General features: G+C 36.5%; 1 long non-coding RNA gene across 6 annotated transcripts in view; it reads left to right on the plus strand.

The window, feature by feature from the left end:
* The window catches only part of LOC102165926 (uncharacterized), a 1,721,850-nt gene that overhangs the window by 1,181,006 nt on the left and 519,337 nt on the right, over positions 1-21,507 (plus strand). Inside the window, exon 10 of one of the 6 annotated variants that reach the window (XR_014835563.1) lies at positions 277-386. The exons of the other annotated variants lie outside the window; for them this stretch is intronic. This is a non-coding gene — a long non-coding RNA (uncharacterized LOC102165926). The remainder of the gene's footprint in view (positions 1-276; positions 387-21,507) is intronic. 6 annotated transcript variants of the gene reach the window in all.

Here is a 21,507-nt window from a genome sequence, read left to right on the forward strand (position 1 = left end):
CACCCTTCCTTACCATCCCTTTTCAGGAAGACTCCATTTCATTTTGCTAGCAGTGCTAATTGCTCCCTAGTACTCTGTCATTATGCTCCCCTCCCAAAATAAATAATATTTATGAAACATTGAAACAATAAATAAACTGTGTGTTTATTGTGTTTATTCAACACTGAGGCTTCCTTTCCAAATTGCATGGCTCAGCTCTGCTGTTCAAGTAGAGCCATCATGCTTTCCAAACTGTCCTGCCAACTTGTCTTTGCGTACATATTTTTTTTCTTTCAGACTTGGAGAACATCAATTAGGCAATTCCAGGTGGTGTGGTTACCAGGAGAAAATCACATTTCAGAGCCATCAAATGCTTCACACACACTGAGACTTTGTAATTCTCAGAGGTATGATTATCTCATCCCCACTCTTCTTCATGCCACATCAGCATCCCTTTCTGTTTTCACTGTACTAACTTACAGATTCTTCAATCCCGTCCTCCCAATTATGTCCTTTCAAATGTATAATCATACTAAGAACAGTGTCAGAAAACAACAACAACCACAAAATCAACACAGCACTGGATTGAGCCAACTTTGTAGGTTTTTTCCCCAACATTTAATTTCAGTATGTCATCCTTTTCCAGTAATTCATTGTTTTTGGAAAACTAACAAGGAAGTTTATAGACATCCAGAATCTAGAAGGATGAAATTTGGAATAATAAAATACTGGGTGTATTTGAAGTATGTTGAGAGATCCCTTTAGATTTGAGTTTAGGATGAATCACGTTGGATCTTAGGATGCATGACTGGGATAATGGGAAATAATGTTGAAAAAGCATGTTGGATCAAATTAACAAGTCTTTGAGTCCTATAAACAAGATTTTGGATTCTGATATTTCTTTCCATTTACTCATTTATAACCTTCAATGGTCTCCCATTTACTACATAATTTCCCATTTTAGAAAATAATCTGATAGTGATATAATAGATTGAAGGAAGAAGGAAATGATGACAGAAGGATCAATTCAGTGAACTCAGAAATTTAGGTGTCACATGATGAGGGCCCTAAATTTGGTAGTGCCAATAAGACCAAAAAAGAATGGCTTTAGCTTTCATAATGCCAAGTTTAATTGACTATTGAGGATCCATATGCTATTCATTTTCTCTGGCTTAACACACACTGTCTAGACCTGTGCTGTATAATGTGACAATGTACATTTAAATTTAAATTAATTAAAAGTAAGAAAACTTAGAAGTTCAGTTCCCCAGTAGTACTAGCCATATTTCAAGTGCTCAAATATCCACATGTAGCTGGTTGTTACCATATTACACAGTACAGATAGAGGCCATTTCTATATCTGGAGACAGAGTTCTATTAAAAAACTCTGATCTAGGCTATACAAACCTACGCAGAAATGTAGCAGCCTGAAATGAGTGATTTTTGAATAGTATAATATCTGCCAGCATGGACCCTCATTGAGTTCTGAAGGAGGAAAACCTAGTATTTAGTTTCTTCTGCCAAGTCAGTTCTTTCTTTGTCACTCATGCTCTCATGCTACACATCCCATTCCTCTGTGTTGCCACAGCATTCTGTGCTTATCGCTTGGAGCACTTATGACACCCTTGAAACATTAACTTACTTGGCCTCCTCCACTATATTGTATCTTCAGCATCTAGCACAGTGGGTGATACAAAGAAACTTCTGTGAATTTCTGTGGATGAATGAATGAGATGTCAAAGCAGCATCATATAATATGTCATTAGCATGGGCATGGCATGAGATATTTTTGATTAAGATGGTCTGTTAATTCTGCTTCTCAAATAACTTATTTCATGAACAATATCTGATACTTAAGTTTTCTTTGCTCTAAACACCTTCAGAATTGGGTTTGAATGGAGTGCCAGTATGGAGTAGGTATAATGTCCCTCCATATGAAGGACTTTACAGTCATAACCATTTAGAGCTGAAGCTTTCCTGGAAGTTTGACAGACACGTACAGAGATAGAAACGTGCAACTGATTTAGTATCTGAGAGGAAACACATAATCCATTCTTTTCCTCCTGAATATGAATCAGATATATATCAGATTCCATTTACCAGTTGGGGCATAAGCAGCATTTGCAAGGCAATGCAGTGTGGCTAAGCATCCACATTGCTTTGTATTAATTTCCCAGGATTACTGTTTTTGATTCTCCTTCTAATGAAATAATAAATGTACAGAGATTGACTGAATTGGGAAATAGATCACAAGCTTGGTCCCAATGATATATTTTGCCTCTGCATAAAAGTGGAACTGCCTGACAAATGGAGAGGCTCAGGCACCTGGGATTGTAGATTAAACAGCACAGCAAGTATGTGGAAAAAGATCGCTGTTTTTGGTAATTAAAGCTGGCCTGTTTAGTACTGGGAGGTTACAAAGAGGCCCTGCTTAGTTCTTTTATGTTTGCCTAAAACATGAAAAGCTCTCAATTTCACCCCCTCGCCCCCCAGTCTCATAGGCTAGCAATACTTTCCCTGACAAATGAGGCTGTGTTTCTAGGTAAAGCCTGAGTGTAGCTACAGAATCTGATAGAATAATGGTTCTCCTCTTTGCCGGTCTGTTTCCTGAAATGCTTCCTCATTTTAATTCTCCAATTCTTGCATTTCCATCTCCCCATGAGAGCTCCATTCTCACTGTTGTCAGCAGAAGAAGTTGCTCAGTGTGGTGCAGTGAGCCTGACGGATGGCTTTAATTCACTGGTCCCAGACTGCCTTTACGATTGCTCAGGTCCTGGAGAGATCTGGCCACCCAAGGCAGCAATTGCTGCCTCTGTGTTTCAACACCTGCCTCGACAGCCTGAAGGCATGGAGATTGGCGCCCAGGAGGAGAAATAGAAACAGATATTTCTCCTGACTTCTGCACCACTGGGGACTGGCAGAGAAGGAGAAAAGGTCTTAGCATTACATCACAACTGACCAGTCTCCCGTTTGCCACCATTCCAAGCTCAGGATGAAATAGGGGTGGTGCCCTTGTCATGAAGTGACATCAGACAGAAAATACAGACAACTCTTCTACAAATTTAAGTTTAGGAGAAAGTTTAATTTAGATATATAGAACAGGATATCTCCTTGAAATAAAGGTCTCTGTCAGTTATAATTTCCTTACTATTCTGAGGCTAGGTTGAATTCTCATTTTAATTTCCCTTTTAATTAATTTTACTTGTGTTATGTTATTTATTGCTGTATATATTCTTATTGCTACAGACAGGTATGCCAAGCAAGTAACCAACTGGCTGTAACTAATCTAATACTGGGCAGGGCCTTTCTACTCACTTAGCTTGTATTTCAACTGACTGGATTAGTTAAGCAGGACAGCTCACCCTTTAAAATAAATTTATCAAACTACCTCATTCTAATTGACTATTATGATTTAGCCTTGTGGCAGATTAAACATTTGTTATTTAAGAAGAGTGTGGAGATAAAGCAATTCATGATTAAACCAGAGTATTGCTTATCATAAATTGGATCATCATAACCAGGCTATGGAGAGCACTTCATATTTACAAAGAGTGTTCACATCTCTGATTTCCTCAGAATCCTCGTAAGATCACTATGAGGAAGTTTAGTCTCAGGGATTAATATTATCCTCATTTTACAGTTCAGCACAGTGATTAAAAAAGCAGATCACAGGATTTGGAATCAGTACTCCTACAGTTTTAGTCCCTTTAGCATTTCCAGCAGTTACACTGTGCTTTCCTAAGGGACAAACTTATTTATAAATGTTGTGTATTGACACTAGGCAAAATCTGGACAGAGAGCAAATTCAATAATTCAGAGTGCTATCTCAGGCTCTTTCTAGCAGACCTTGTCTATCAAAGTATTTTCTTCTTCCTTCTCAATTGCTGTGACTCACAGCTTTGGAAAACTTCAGGCTCAGCATTGCCCCAAGCTCTGGAACTCTTCTGACAGCAGGATAGAGGAGTTCCCATAGCTGCAGGCAAACATTCTAGGACTATCACGTTGCCCTTCTTGCAACCTGAGATCAGCTTTGATCTCATGCCACACTTATGGTAACTGGGCCTTATTTCTGAAACTCAGATACTCCCATCATTCTCCAGTTTGATGACCACAGCCTTATCCTCTTAAGTTCCTATTGTATAACCTGTCGAGCACTTCTAAGACCTTTAGTGAATAAAGTTTTATGGGGGAATGCAACTATGCCCATTCATTTATGTATTGTCTGTGACTGCTTTTGTGCCACAAAACACAGTTGAGTAGTTGAAATAAAAAATATATATGGCTTGGAAAGCCTAAAGTATTTATTGTCTGGCTCCTTAGAGAAAATGTTTGCTGACCCTTGCACTAGGGCTGTAGTATGCTTTGCTCTTCCAGTTTATATTCTTTGGTATTTGTGTCTTAGCTTAAGCTCAGCACAGTGGCTGGGATGACGAGACTCAACAAGAGATTTCCCCTATGTCTGTCTGTATGCCGGCTTGCCTGTTTTAACTTAGAAGTATCATCTATCCCTGGATTCCCACTAACAAACTTTAACTCTGCCCTAGGCAGGGCACCCCATAGCCTTATTCTCTATTCCCATGCTCACTGCTTGCATCAGACATCATTTGCATTTTTAACTACCATTAAAGGAGTTCTACTTGTGGAATTAGGCTTCCTTCCCTACCCTGTATATGTGTCTATTTTATCCTCTTAGACCCTACTATTCAGTGTTCTGCATGTCTCAGTGGATAGATATGTTTCCAAGTCCTGTGTCCTTCTGGTATAGTCATTCTAGGTGAAGTCAAATTTCTCCAGGTCATGCTTCCTACTCATTTCTGGTAGAGAGCAGGGAAGATTGAAGTTAGTTGAGACACATTTCACTTTGAGCTAATATACTGGTATCTCCAGTATGGTAAGTTCTTGGGACTTTAGCGGATGTGGAGTCAAATGCACCTTAAAAGATTTCAGCTAAATTGAGACCTAAAAACAGGGGCCTGATCACTGTAGGTGTAAGGCATACATGTATACTCTTCTAGCCTATTCTTATGGATGAGTATCATTCTCTACCTTCTATCCTCCCCAGTTATCATTCTTAGGAATGGCCTCTGATACTTATTGCATGGGATCAACCAGTAGCAACTCAAAGCTCCTCATTGAAAACAAACAGAAGTTCAAAAGTTTATAATTCAGAGAATGATTCGAATTTTACAAGTACTTTTCTACAACAACAAACATCCTTGTAATTAAAGGATGAAGCACATTTTTATGCTAGTAGAAATTCTAACAATGAGCTGATTGTGTAAAGTTTCCATAGTAGACAATCTTGTGCTCAGTCAGAAGTAATGTTCCCAGTGCCCTTAAAAAATGGAGTTGATTTCAAAACAAGTATGTTTGCCCCATCCTCCCATTGGAGATGACTACATAGGTGACCATCATTTCCGCAAATTTGACGGTGAACTGAGTTTCCCTACTTTTGGCCACACATGAGTAAATGAAATGTTTCCTCAGTGTGGAAAGCATATCCACTAAGGTAAGCATAGTTTCCTTCTCTCTTTTGTGCATTTGATTCTTGGCGACCTGGTAAAGAGACTCAGATTACTGCCCTACTATTCTTCTTATCACTGGGCTATATTTTAACCTAACCTAATTTATTTTCTTTCTGTCTGTCTTTCCTTCTTTCTCTCTCTCTCTCTTTTTTTTTTTTTTTTTTTTTGGTCTTTTTAGGACTGTACCTGTGGTATATGAAGATTCCCAGGCTAAGGATCGAATTGAAGCTGTAGCCGCTGGTCTATGCCAAGCCCCAGCAACACCAGATCAGAGCTGCATCTGCATCCTACACCAGAGGTCACAGAAACTATTTTTAACCCATCAAATGAGGCAGGGCTCGAACATGTGTCCACATGGATGCTAGTCAGATTCATTTCTGCTGAGCCACAATGGGAACTCCCTAACCTAACAATATTTTTTAATACCCTTGTTGCTTTCAACACACTCTTACCCCCATGTGTAACATTTCTGATTTGATTTGGTAAGGAAAAGATTTTAGAGCACCATAAAGCAGAATAATATGTTATCTAAGTAAGAGTGATATATTTTTTCTATTTCCTGATTTTGCGAATTTAGGCAAATCAAGAGTAGATTAAAATGTCATTTGCGAAGAATTGACAAGAATGATTACCACCTTTAAGACTGCTGTAGGGGGTCAGGAAAAATATTCAAAGAGATAACAGCTGAAAAATTCTCTAATATGGGAAAGGAATCACTCTCTCAAATCCAGGAAGCACAACAAGTACCATATAAAATAAACCCAAGGAGGAGCACCCTGAGACATATATTAATCAAACTGACCAATATTAAAGACAAAGAGAAAATATTGATAGGGAAAAGAAACAAATAACATCCAAGGAAATGCCAATAAGGTTATTGACAGAGTTTTCAGCAAAAACTCTGCAGGCCAGAAGGGAGTGTCACAACATACTTAATGTGATAAAAGGAAAAAAACTTCAACAAAGATTACTTTACCCAACAATGCTCTCATTCATATTTGAAGGAGAAATCAAAAGCTTTACAGATAACCAGAAGCTGAGAGAATTCAGCACCATAAACCAGGTTTACAACAAATACTAAAGGAACTTCTCCAGGCAGAAAAGAAAAGGCCACAACTAAAAAAAAAAAAAAAATAGCACAAATGACAAGGTTCACCAATAAAGGCAGGAAATCATCCATACACAAATATGCTACCAAATTAAGGAGTCATGAAAAGAAGAGGGTACAAATGCAGGACACTGGAGATGCACTTGCAATTAAGAGACCAACTTAAAACAATCTCATACATACATACACATGTATATATATACATATATATATACACATATACATATATGTGTATATATATATATATATATACTCCTATATCAAAACTTCAGGGTAACTGCAAACCAAAAATCTACAATTGATATACACACAAATAAGACAAATCAACTCAAATAGAACACTAAAAGTAGTCATCAAACTAAAGAGGAGAGAACAAGAGAAGAAGTCAAGAAAAAAGAGCAACAAAACCAAATCTAAAAGTTAATAAAATGGCAATGAGAACATACATATCCATAATTACCTTAAATGTTAATGGGCTAGATGCCCCAACTAAAAGACATAGACTGGCTGAATGGATACAAAAATAAGACCTATATATATACTGTCTTCAAGACACTCACTTCACTTCTAGGGACACATACAAATTGACAGTAAGAGGATAGAAGAAAATATTCCATGGAGATGGGAATCAAAAGCAAGCTGGACTAACAATACTCATATCAGACAGAATATACCTTAAAATAAAGAATATTATAAGAGACAAAAAGGACATTACATAATGATCAAAGAATCAATCCAAGAAGATATAACAATTATAAAAATATACGCACCCAAAACAGAGGATCACCTCAGTATATAAGGCAACTGGTAACAACCTTAAAAGGAGAAATTGACAATAACACAATAATAGCAGGGGACTTTAACACCCCACTTATAGCAGTGGACAGATCATCCAGACAGAAAATCAACAAGGAAACACGGGCCCTAAATGAAGCATTAGACCAGATAGACTTAATTGATATTTATAGCACATTCAAAAGCAGCAGAATACACATTCTTCTCAAATGCACATGGAGCATTCTCTTGGGTTGATCACATTCTGGGCTACAAATCAAGCCTTGGTAACTTTAAGAAAATTGAAATCATATCAAGCATCTTTTCCAACCACAATGCTATATGACTGGAAATCAACAACAAGAAAAAAACTGCAAAAAACACAAACATGTGGAGACTCAACAACATGCTACTGAACAACCAATGGTTCACTGAAGAAATCAAAGAGGAAATTAAAAAATACATAGAAGCAAATGACAACAAAGATACAACACTCCAAAACCTATGGGATGCAGCAAAATCCATTCTAAGAGGAAAGTTTATAGCAATACAAGCCTACCTCAGGAAACAAGAAAAAACTCAAATAAACAAGCTAACTTTACATCTAAAGCAGCTTGAGAGAGAAGAACAGACAATGCCTAAAGTTAGCAGAGGGAAAGAAATCGTAAAGATCAGAGCAGAAATCAATGAAAGAGAAACAAAGAAAACCATAGAAAAGATCAATGAAACGAAAAGCTGGTTCTTTGAAAAGATCAGCAAAATTGATAAACCCTTAGCCAGACTTCTCAAGAAAAAAAGAGAGAGGACTCAAATCAATAAAATTAGAAATGAAAAAGGAGAAGTAACGGACATCAAACAAATACAAATAAGAGACTACTATATGCAACTATACACCAATAAAACAGAAAACCTAGAAGAAATGGAGAAATTCTTAGAAAAGTACAATCTTCCAAGACTAAACCAAGACAAAATGGAAAAGACGAACGGACCAATCACAAGAACTGAAATCGAAACTGAGATTAAAAAACTTCCAACAAGCAAAAGTCCAGGACCAGATGGCTTCACAGGTGAATTCTATCAAACATTTAGAGAAGAGCTAACACCTATCTTTCTGAAAATATTCTAGAAAATTGCAAAGGAAGGAACACTCCCAAAACTCATTCTGTGAGACCAACATCACCCTGATACCAAAACCAAAGATACATCAAAAAAAGAAATTATAGGCCAGTTTCATTGAACATAAATAAAATCCTCAATAAAATACTAGCAAATTGAATCCAAAAATACATCAAAAGGATTGTACACCATGATCAAGTGGGATTTATCCCAGGAATGCAAGGGTTCTTCAATATCCAAACATCATGCAGTGTGATACATCACATTAACAAACTGAAGAATAAAAACCATATGATCCTTTCAACAGATGCAGAAAAAGCCTTTGACAAAATCCAACACCCATTTCTGATAAAAAAAAAAACCTTCAGAAAGTGGGCATAGAGGGAACCTACCTCAACATAATAAAGGCCATATATGACAAACCCACAGCGAACATCATTCTCAATGGTGAAAAACTGAAAGAATTCCCATTGAGATCAGGAACAAGACAAGGATGTTCACTCTCACCACTACTATTCAACATATCTTTGGAAATCCTAGCCACAGCAATCAGAGAAGAAAAAGAAATAAAAGGAATCCAAATTGGAAAGGAAGAAATAAAACTATCACTATTTACATATGACATGATATTATACCTAGAGAATCCTAAAGACTCTACCAGAAAACTGTTAGAGCTCATCCATGAATTTGGCAAAGTCGCAGAATAAAAAAGTAATACACAGAAATTGACTGCATTTCTATATACTAACAACAATAGATCAGAAAGAGAAATTAGGGAAATGATCCCATTTACCATTGCATCAAAAAGAATAAAATACTTAGAAATGAACCTACTCTAATGAGACAAAAGACCTGTACTCTGAAAGCTATAAGATGCTCATGAAAGAAATCAAAGATGACACAAACAGATGGAAAGACATACCATGGTCTTATATTGGAAGAGTCAATATTATCAAAATGATGATACTATTCAAGGTAATCTACAGATTCAATGCAATCCTTATCAAATTACCAAGGACATTTTTCACAGAACTTGAAAAAAATATTTTAAAGTTTGTTTGGAAACACAGAAGACCTAGAATAGCCAAAGACATCTGGATAAAGAAAAATGGAGCTGGAGGAATCAGGCTCCTTGACTTCAGACTATACTACAAAGCTACAGTCCTCAAAACCATATGGTACAGGCACAAAGACAGAAATATAGTTGGTAGAACAGGATAGAAAGCCCAGAATTAAACCCATGCACCTACAGTCAACTAATGTATGACAAAGGAGGCAAGAGTATACAGTGGAGAAAAGACAGCCCCTTCAATAAGTGGTGCTGAGAAAACTTAACAGCTATGTGGAAAAAATGAACTTAGAATACTTCCTAACACCATACACAAAAATTAACTCGAAATGGATTAAAGACCTAAATATAAGACCGATACTATAACACTCTTAGAGGAAAACTTAGGCCAAATACTCTGCAACATAAACGACAGAAGTATCTTCTCAGATCCACCTCCTAGAGTAATGACAATAAAAACAAAAATAAACAAATGGGACTGAAGTAAACCTAAAAGTTTCTGCACATCAAAGGAAACCCTAAACAAAACAAAAAAGACAACCCACAGAATGGGAAAAAATTATTTGCAAATGAAGCAACTGACAAGGGATTAATCCCCAAAATTTATAAACACCTCCTACTACTCAATACCAAAAAAACAAACAACTCCATCAAAAAATGGGCATAAGATCTAAACATATAATTCTCCAAAGAAGACATACAGATGGCCAAAAAACACACAAAAGGATGTTCAACATCACTCATTATTAGATAAATGCAAATCAAAACCACTATGAGGTGCCAAGTTACACTGGCCAGAAAGGTCATCATTAAAAGTCTACAAACAATAAATACTGGAGAGGGTATGAAGAAAAGGGAACCCTATTACACTGTTGGTGGGAATGTAAATTGGTGCATCCACTGTGGTAAACAGCATGGAGATCCTCAGAAAACTAAAAATAGAACTACCATTTGATCCAGCAATCCCACTCCTGGGCATCTATCCAGAGAAAACCATGACTCGAAAAGATATGTGTACTCCAATGTTCATTGAAGCATTCTATACAATAGCGAAGACATGGCAACAACCAAAATGTCCATCAACAGAGGAGTGGATCAAGAAGAGGTGATATATATACACAAGGGAATATTACTCAGCCATTAAAAGGAACAAAATAACAGCATTTTTTAGCAACATGGATGGACCTAGAAATTATCATGCTAAGTGTAGTTAGTCAGAGAGTGAGGCACCAACATCATATGCTATCACTTACTTGTAGAATCTAAAAAAAGGACACGATGAACTTTTCAGAACAGATACTGACTCACACACTTTGAAAAAACTGTGGTTTCCAAATGAGACAGGTTGGTAGGTGGGGGGATGTGCTGGGGGTTTGGGATGGAAATGCTATGAAATTTGGTTGTGATGATTGTTGTACAACTATAAATGTAATGAAATTCATTGAGTAATTTAAAAAAAGAAAATGAAAAAAAAAAAAGATTGCTGTAGGTTTCTCTGACCTTAAAAATCATGCTGAGGTGAGCTGGGGCTTTGTAGAATCTTGAACAAAATCCCTGAATATTTATATTATGTACAGATCTTGACGATGTACTAAGCATGCATTTCTTCCTCTTGTAGCACATTCTGGAATTATTGAGCAAAGATGGGGAGGGAAAATGGCGAGAATCAGTGTTGGCTACTCATAGAACACTTTGTAATTGGCTGTGAGTTGTAATGAGAGCGTACGATTTGTGGGATTGTGCCCACAGTGAGGTTTTTTCCTTTAGGCAGCACTTGAGGGTTATTGGCCATTTAGCACATGAAGAATATTTTGCAATCAGGCTTTCATTTTGACAAATATATTTGTTTTGGAGATATCTAGATGGAGAAAATTAGTAGCACACACTCAAGTCCCTTTCCTTTCTCAGATTATAGATGTATTAGATATGGAAAGGAATTTGTAGGTTAGTTATACCCCTTCATTTTGCAAATGAGGAAACTGAGGCCCACAGACAGAAAATTACTTGCCTAAGACATATAGTTATTTGATTAACTCAGCCAAGAATTGAGCCCAATTTAATAGCTTTTCTTTTGTACCATTTTACTACTCTCCTTTTATGGCCCTTAGATTTTATTTTGAGAGGGTGATGTGGCAAGTAAGAAATTTTTTTCACCGCAGGCTGTGGGTGAAATTACCTCATTTTACGGAGAGATATTTGCTAGATTTCTTTCCATTGACTGGCTATTCTGGCCTTCCAATAACTTCTTTGTTCCAATCCAGAAAGTATTAAACACTGGAATTCTTATAAGTATTCTGAACCAAGATGCACTTTGCAGTTCGCCTTTGCTGGAATGCAAATGAGTGCAAAATGGCTCACTTAATTTACATTTCTGTCAACAGTGTGTTTCTCCTGATTACCTGCCTAGACTATGTGAGCATACTATTGAGATGCCGAGTGTTCTCTATTTGTGTTGAAGAGGCCACTAGTAATTGCAAACATGCTTCCTTCTACCCACAATCTTACTTCGTCCATCTAAGAAGAGATGGTCCAAAATTATGGTTTATAAATTTCAAGTATAACTATTTCTTACCATTTATTTGAAGTGAGGTCACCAGGAACATTTTGCTTTTCTTCTATTTTCTGTCTAAAATATGTATATGTATGGAACTGCACACTAATTTGATTATTAAATATTTGCAAATAGGAATTATAGAGGTGGAAAGGAATATTTAGGTGACTGATTTTCAAAAACGTTTCACCAGTAGCCCTTTTCTTACATACAGTAATAATGTGCAGTGTAAATTACTTGAAACATGGATGGGGAACCTGCATTTCTGCCTGCTTGACCTCCTCATGTAAACAAATTTTTTAAGTTTTAGTGAGCTTTGAGAAGTCTTTGAAGAATGATTTTACAAATCTTTATCTTATAGATTAGAATACTAAGGAATAAACTGGTCTAAGGCCTACCACTGGGTAAAGAGCAAATTTGACACCAGGAACCAGATATGAATTGATAACAGTTCAGAGCTCTTTTTTCTGCTTCTGAACAAGAACTTGGGATGCAGAAAATTTAAAAAAAGGAGTTTCTGTCATGGTTCAGCAGAAACAAATCTGACTAGCATCCATGAGGATGCAGGTTTGATCCCTGGTCTTGTTCAGTGGGTTAAAAATAGTTGCTGTGAGCTGTGGTGTAGGTTGCAGACATGGCTTGGATCTGGCATTGCTATGGCTGTGGCATAGGCCTGCAGCTACAGCTCCAATTAGACCCCTAGCGTGGGAACCTCCATATGCTGTGGGTGTGGCCCTAAAAAGACAAAAAAAGAGAGAAAGAAAAAAAAAATGGGATGCTGGTGAATGAAAATTGAGATATCAAATTTTGAAAAATTGAGCAAATCACATTTTATGCTAGGTCTTAAAGTGCTCATTGTTCAATTATTATGTAAAATTAAATAAATGCTGAGCCTGTAACAGTGACCACTTTCTACCACTATAACGGTACATGTGACAAAACTTCAGATACTGGCTTGTTACCTCCTAAAGGAAAAGATGTGTGTAACAATACAGAAAGTGGCACAGAACAGATTAGAAAACTGCCAAAACTAAAACTAAATTTTTCCACATTTGGAAGATTATGTAAATAATTTCACTTTGCTTATTTTCAGCCTCATAAAATTTTTACTTAGAGACTGATTTTCTCTACATTGCCAAAACAAGCAGCACCAATTCACTACCATTTTTTTTTTCTTTTTAGGGCTACATCTTTGGCATATGGAAGTTCCCTGGCCAGGGATCAAATCAGAGCTTCAGCTGCAGCCTACACCATAGCCATGGAAACACCAAATCCAAGCCACGTGTGACATACTCTGTAACTTAGAGCAATACTGGATCCTTGACCCACTGAGGTAGGCCAGGGATAAAACTCGCATCCGCACAGAGGCAACATCAGGTCCTTAAACCATTGAGCCACAGTGGGAATTCCTTCACTATCATTTTTAGTTCACATGGTCTTTAAAACTTTAAAATTTATCTTTTGTACTATGCAGTTCTTCAGATTTGACAAATGTGTAGTCACACATCTGAAAACATAATCAATATATGGAAGGTTTTATCACCCCTCTAAGTTCCCCCATGTCCTTTTCTACTCATTTCTCCACCCCAGCTCTAGCAATAACTGATCTGCTTGAGATCTCTGTAGGTTTTCCTTTTTATAGAATATTACATGAAAGGAATCAAATAGTACATGCCCTTTTGAACCTGACTTTTTTTACTCAGCATAATGCCTTTGAGAGTTGTCCACATTGTTGCATGTATTGGAAGTTTGCTCCTTTTGTGTTACTGAGTAGGATTCTATTTGTTTTATTTGGGGCAAATTGTAAATTATGCTCAGAGACTGAGATTGTCTTTGTCAGTATTAGCTTAACACAGGTTCACTTCAGGAATTTCACACACCAGTAGCATACAGGGTAACGTGTCTCAATAAACCCATAAAGAAATATACCTCAAACAAATGATAGATTAATTACACTATTATTCCAGACAAGGGAAAATGACAGAAAAGAACAATTAAGTTTAGGGGTACCCTTTATATGAGTTTGGTTTTTTCAGGAGACCTGGCTTAAAAAACTAGGAGTGGCTTTCAGCTTCCAGTATAAAATGAAAGTCCCTTGCTGCTGGAGAAGGACAGTGTCATTGTTGATGGCAGGCTAGGCTGCTCTGAGGGTTACCACTCTGGGGACCATTGCATGTCTTGCCCTACTGCCTATAAGGAGTACCTTACCAAGGCAGTAACAGGTGTCCCTTGTCTTCCTGAGACTGCTACATGGTTTAACACCACTGCCAACCAAGAGTAGCCTGGCCACAAGCAGGCTCAAGATCTTTGGAGAGCTAGATCAGCAAAGGGCAGCTTTTACCCAGACCAAAACTTGGCTATTTCTTACAAACCAGTATTTCTAAATATTCCGTTGCCATAGTTACTTCTCCACATGTTCTTACCATAAGCCCCCAGCAGGGCCTTTTAGCATTTGAGCTACTAGATGGTTATCAATGACAACATATGAGATAATGATATTCTGACACAACTTATATCAAAACAGCTTCTAAAAATTTTTTTTGTTTTTGATTCTTCGTCATAAACAAGTAGATTAAAACAAGTTCATTTAAGTCATAAGCAAGTGGATTTGAAATCATATCAAGCCAATACACAACACCATTATATAGATATACATTCCCCAATTGAAGGATATTTGGGTGGTTTCCAATTTGGGGCTATTATGAATAATGCCACTATAAACATTTACATACAGATGTGTGAATATAAGTTGTTATTCCACTTGAGTAAATACCTAGGGGTGGGACTTCTGAGTGAAATGGTTAATGAATGTTTAACTATACAAGGAACATTCAAATAATTTTTCAGACTGGCTGCATTATTAATGCATTCTACAGAAGTGTAGTAGAGTTAGAGTTGTTCTGCATCCTTGCCAACACTTTGTATTTTTAAGCCATCTAACTATGTTTAGAGGTATCTTGAAGTTTTATTGTCATTTCTGTAATGACTATTAATTTTGAACTTTCCGTGTATCATTTGGAATTTGTACATTTTCTTTACTGACATGTCTGTGCTAATGTTCAGGCCATTTTTTAAATTGAGCTGCTTTTTGTTTTAACTTGGGAGTTTTTATTTTTTTATTTTTATTTTTTGAAATTTTTATTTTTTTTTTACAGAATAAAATACATATATTTAAACACAATTACATTCACACATATTATTATATCATGGATCTTAAGAAACAAATTAAGTGACTCCATCTGGAGTAGTGGAATGGAAAATATGCTGAGACAAATAGGAAATTTATTCTATACTTTATCCCATTTTGTATGGCTCTCATCCTTACTATTTAGTATTATCTATTACATTTCAATTTTTCTAACAATTAGCATTATATTAAAATTGTGTATATTATGCAACTAAAATTTATAAAGGAGAAAGCCTTATATACCATTAAATATTTTATATAGCATAAATAAAAAGAATAACTTAACTTGTAAGGATAACAAAAATAATACACCCTCTGAAAATAAGTAAAATATAAAATGCATAAATTGGTTAAAAAAAACAGTGTAACTATATAAATATGTCCTCACAATTTGTTACATCTTATTGATTCTTCAATAAAGGCATTACAACACTCTAGGTGATGTGATAAACAAGACATTATAGACCTTACATTGTACCATGGAGAGAAATGGTTATTAATAATACCATTGTAGAACTGTATTATTTAATTGTACAGTTGCATTATTTAATTATAATTATCATAAATTCTTTGATGGAGAGGAAATCAGAATCAGATGTAAGAAGACTTCAGCATTCCAAGAATGATGTCAAATGACCCCCTTTATGGTGGGTTATGCACTTATTTACTATGAGATATATTTCTTCTCCAGATATTCCTTGTTTGTTTATCAATTATAGATTTTTGGTTTGCAGTTATTCTAAAGTTTTGATATAAGAGTCTATATGTATATGAGATTGTTTTAAGTTGTTATCTTAATTGCAAGTACATCTCCGGTGTCCTGAATTTGTACCTACCTCTTCTCATGATTTCTGATTTTATGGTATAATTGTGCATGGATGTTTTTGTATCTTTACTGTATATATACCTTTACTGGTAAGCCTTGTCATTTGTGGAATTTTTGTTTCCTGTTGCTATCTTTTCTTTTCTGCCTAGAGAAGTTCCTTTAGTATTTGTTGTAAGGCTGGTTTAGTGTTGCTGAATTCTCTTAGCTTTTGCTTATCTGTGAAGCTTTGGATTTCTCCTTCAAATCTGAATGAGAGCATTGCTGGGTAGAGTAATCTTGGTTGGAGGTTTTTTCCTTTCATCACGTTAAGTATGTCATGCCACTCCCTTCTGGCCTGCAGAGTTTCTGCTGAAAAATCTGCTGATAACCTTATTGGGGTTCCCTTGTATGTAACTTGCTTCTTTTCCCTAGCTGCTTTCAAGATTTTCTCTTTGTCTTTAATTTTGGTTAGTTTGATTAATATGTGTCTTGGTGTATTCCTCCTTGGGTTTATTTTATATAGTACTCATTGTACTTCCTGGATTTGAGTGAGTGGTTCCTTTCCCATGTTAGGGAAGTTTTCGGCTATTATCTCTTGGAATATTTTTTTCTGTCCCCTTCTCTCTCTCTTCTCCTCTGGCACCCCTATAATACGATGTTGGTGTGTTTAATGTTGTCCCAGAGTTCTCTGAGACTCTCTTCATTTGTTTTCAATCTTTTTTCTCTTTTCTGTCCCACATCCATAATTTCCGCTAATCTGTCCTCCACCTCACTTATGCATTCTTTTGCCTCCTGTATTCTGCTGTTAGCTGCTTCTAGTGCATTTTTTATTTCAGTTATTGTATTTTGCATCTCTTCTTGTTTAAGTTTTATATGTTGTATCTCTTTGGTCAGTGTTTCCTGTAAGGTATCGATCTTTGCCTCCAGTTCATTTCCACTGTCTTGCATCTTCTTCAGCATTAACAGTCTAAAGTCTTTTTCCTGGAGGCTGAGAATCTCCTGATCACTTTGCTGATTTTCTGGGGTTTATCCTTTCTCCCTCATCTGAGTTATAGTTCTCTGTCTTTTCATGTTTATAGGTTTTTGGTGTGGTGACCTTTTTATACATAATAGAGCTGTAGCCTCTCTTACTTCTGATGTCTGCACCCCTTGTGGCTGAAGTCAGTATGGGGGCTTGGTGTAGGCTTCCTGATGGGAGGGGCTGATGCTTACCCACTGGTAGGTGGAACAGATTCTAATCCCTCTGGTGGGTGGGGCTTAGTCTTTATATGGGATTAGAGGCAGCTGTGTGCCTGAGGGGTCTTTAGGTAGCCTGTTTACTGAGGGGTGGGGCTGTGATCCCACCTGGATTGTTGTTTGCCCTGGGGCTTCTCAGTGCTGACTGACGGCTGGGTCCAGATTTTCCCAAAATGGCCACCTCCAAAGAAAGGCAGCTGCTGAATATTCCTGAGAGCTTTGCCTTCAATGTCCTTCCCTCACAACAAGCCACATTCACCCCTGTTTTCCCATGATGTCCTCCAAGAACTGCAGTCAGGTCTGACCCAGATTCCCTTGGAGACCTCACTCTACCCTGGGACCCAGTGCACGTGAAAGTCTGTGTGTGCCTTTTAAGAATGGCGTCTCAGTTTTCCCCAGTCCTGTGGCGCTCCTGCACACAAGCCCCACTGGCCTTCAATGCCAGATGTTCCAGGGGCTCTTTCTCCCAGTGCCAGATCCCCACACGTGAGGGTTTGATGTGTGGCTCAGAACTCTCACTCCTATAGGTGAGTCTCTGTGAACCAGTTGGTTTTCAGCCTGTGGAGCTTCCCACTCGGGATGTATGGGTTGTTTATATCTTGAAATCGCCCCTCCTACCTCTTGATGTGGCCTCCTTTTTCTTCTGGAGTAGGGTATCTTTTTTAAGGTTTCTGGTCCATTTGGGTGGAAATTGCTCAGCCTTTAATTCTGAATTTTGTTGTTTTTAGGAAAGTAGTTGAGCTCCAGTCCTTCTATTCCACCATCTTAATCCTCTAACTTGGGAGTTTTTAAATGCATTTTTAGCTACAAGTCCTCTATTTGATATGTGAGTTGCAAATATATTTTCCAAATATTTGGCTTGTCATTTCATCCTCTGTCTTTTGAAGGGCAAAAGTTCTTAATTTTGATAAAATTCAATTTATATGGATTTATTTTATGCTTTTCGGCAATGTTTAAGAAATCTTTGCCATATATAAGTTCACAAAAATGTTATATGTTTTTTCTAGAGGTTTTATTGTTTCACTTTTTACATTTAAGCTCATGATCTAATTTTGAGGGTTTTTTTTAATATATGGGATGAAGAATGGATTGTCCCCCCCCTTTTTTCTATGAGTTTGACTTCTTTCCCACATATAAGTTATACCACGCAGTATTTGTCTTTCTTTTTCTGGCTTATTTTACTTAGCATAATGCCCTCCAAGTTTAGCATGTTGTCACTAATGGTAGGATTTCCTTCTGTTTTATAGCTGAATAATATTTCATTGTTTATATACTACTTTTTCTTTATTCGTTCATCCATTGACATTTAGGTTGTTTCCATACCTTGACTATTATGAATAATGATTCAGTAAACTCAGGGGTTGCAGAAACCTCTTCAACATGGTTTCATTTCCTTCGGAGGTATACCCCAGAAGTGAGATTGCTGGATCATTTTTTTATTGTTTGTTTTGCTTTTGTGTGCAGTTTGGTTATCCAGTTGTTCCAATAAAGTCGTTGGAAAGAATATCCAATCTATTTAATTGCTTTTACACCTTGGTCAAAAAGCTAGTTGACCATAATAGTTTCCTGTGGGCTAGCAAGCAGGCTTTAAGATCATCTGGCATGAGGAATTTGCTACCTTCTGTTCCAGAAAAAAGGCTTCATACTACATAATGGCTAATCAGAAACTTTCTTTAAAGGAGCTGAAATGAAAGCCCTAAAAGAAAAGACAGGCACTATGGGGAAACTAGGAAGGGTAGAGTGAAGTGGTACAGAAGGCAGGAGCAGAGTATACAAGAAGAGAGTCGGGAATTAAGAAAGCATTAGGAAAATTGAAAGCAAGAACAAAACATTGGCTCATGATAGTGGAGAGCACTAGAGTTGGGAGCAATGGATCCTGTTAAAGACAACAAAGGACTGAATTTGTACTGCTGAGCTAAGTTCCAGATGGTATTACTGTTATCTGTGAGACTTACTTATTAAGATTCTTTCTTGTCCATTTGTATTCCTTTAAATATTCTTAGTAAGAATCATACTGATCTGTGTGTGCCTCTTTTTTTTTTGAACCCAAAAAGGCTCAAAATCAAACATCAAGTTTGTGTCAGCCAATAGTAGAGTCTGGCCTAATCTGGTATACTGCTTACTCACAGAGGAAGTACCTTCTAAAGTTTGTGGTACTGGGACTAGATTTTGAGAAGGCTTTTTTATTTATCTGTTTGAATTTTTGCAACAAGAATGAATTCATGTATAGTTGAAAATGAAGAAAAATATCAATTGATCCTATGTATGTTGGTCTATTTCAGTACTATTTTTTTTTCATCTGAAATATACATCTATACTTTTGCCTTTTGCTATAGCACTGTATGTTATACTGCTTTATAGCGAGTCTTTAAATTAGGTAGTGTGAGTCCTATAGTTTTTTCCTTTTTCAAAATCATTTGGGCAATTCTAGTTCCTTTGCATTCCCACATATATTTCAGAATTATCTTGCTGATTTCTACAGTAGTTCTGTTGGAATTCTAATACTGTATTGAATATATAGATACATTTGGATAGAATGAACATTTAACACGGTCTTCAAAGTCATAAAAAGACTATATCTCATTATTTAGATCTTGACTTCATTTATCAGTGTTTTGTATGTTTTGCATATAGTTTCTATACACATTTTGTTAGATCATTGCCTATTTGAGGGTTTTTTGGATTTTATAAACTGTATTTAAAATAAACTTCTAGAAAAAATGACTTCTAATTATTACTAGATTGTATAAAATTAAGATTTATTCTTTTCTGTATTACCTTGTATCCTATGATCTTACTAGTTCTAGTTTTTTGTTGCTTTTACTAATTCTTTAGGATTTTCTACTAGACAATCATGTTGTCTATGAATGTATCATGTTTTATTTCTTTCTTTCTGATCCAATATGACTTTAATTTCTTTTTCTTACATTATGGCACTGGCTAGGACCTCCATTATGAAATTGAGAGAAAAATATTACCTGTTTTACAATCTTAGGAGAAAAGTATTCAGTCTTTCACTATTAAGTATGATATAAGATGTTTTACTGTACATTATCTTCAGCAAGTTGAAGTTCTCTTTCATTTCTAATTTGCTGAGTTTTTACCAAGAATAGATGTTGAATTTTGTCAAATGTTTTCCTCTACTTTTGAAGACAATCAGATTTTTTTTTCTTTAGTATATTGATATGGTGAATTATATTGATTGAGTTATGAATATAAAATGAGTCTTGCATTCCCAGGAAAGACTCCTATTGATCACGACGTGTCTTTTATTTTATATACTGTTGGATTACTTATGCTAAAATATTGTTAAGAATATTTACAGCTATTTTGTGGGGAATAATGATCTGTATTTTTTCTTGTAATGAATTTGTCTGTTAATGCTGGTCATAGAATGAGTTTTGAAGTGAGGGCTCCTCTTTAATTTTCTGGAAGAATTTTTTGTAGGATTGGTATTTTTTTCTTTAAATATGTGCCAGAATTCCACAGTGAAACCAAATGGGCTATTAGGGGTGTGTGTGTGTGTGTGTGTGTGTGTGTGTGTGTGTGTATGTGTGTGTTTTAAAACACAAATTTAATTTCTTTCATAGATATAGTGCAATGTATGTTACTTGTTTCTTCTTGAGTGATCTTTGGTATTTGCGCCTTTTAAGGAATTAATCAATTTCACCTATACTGTCAACTGTATTTACACAAATTATTTATAACGCCCACTTATTATCTTTATCTTTGGTATCTGAGTGATGTTCCCTCTCTCATTCTTTTTTTTAATTTTTTTATTTTTACAAGTGTACCTGCAGCATATGGAAGTTCTAGGGCTAGGGGTTGACTTGGAGCCCCAGCTGCAGGCCTCCTCCACAGCCACAGCACACAGCAATGCCAGATCAAAGCTGAATCTGTAACCTACACTACAGTTTGTGTGAAAGCCAGATCCTTAACCCACTGAGGAAGACAAGGGCTAGAACACACATCCTCACAGAGACAACATCAACTTCTTAACCTGCTGAGCCACAGTGGGAACTTGGTCTCTTTCATTCTTGTTACTGAAAATTCGTGATTTTCCAGGAATTCCCATTGCGGCTCAGCAGTAACAAACCCAACTAGTATCCATGAGGCTGTGGTTTTGATCCCTGGCCCTGCTCAGTGGGTTAAGGATC

The sequence above is a fragment of the Sus scrofa genome, chromosome X (genome assembly GCF_054392235.1).
Source record: "Sus scrofa isolate SSC_HxYL_T2T_F1_AM1 chromosome X, Sscrofa_HxYL_maternal_Yorkshire_Landrace_v2.0, whole genome shotgun sequence".
Classification (NCBI taxonomy): Eukaryota; Metazoa; Chordata; class Mammalia; order Artiodactyla; family Suidae; genus Sus; species Sus scrofa.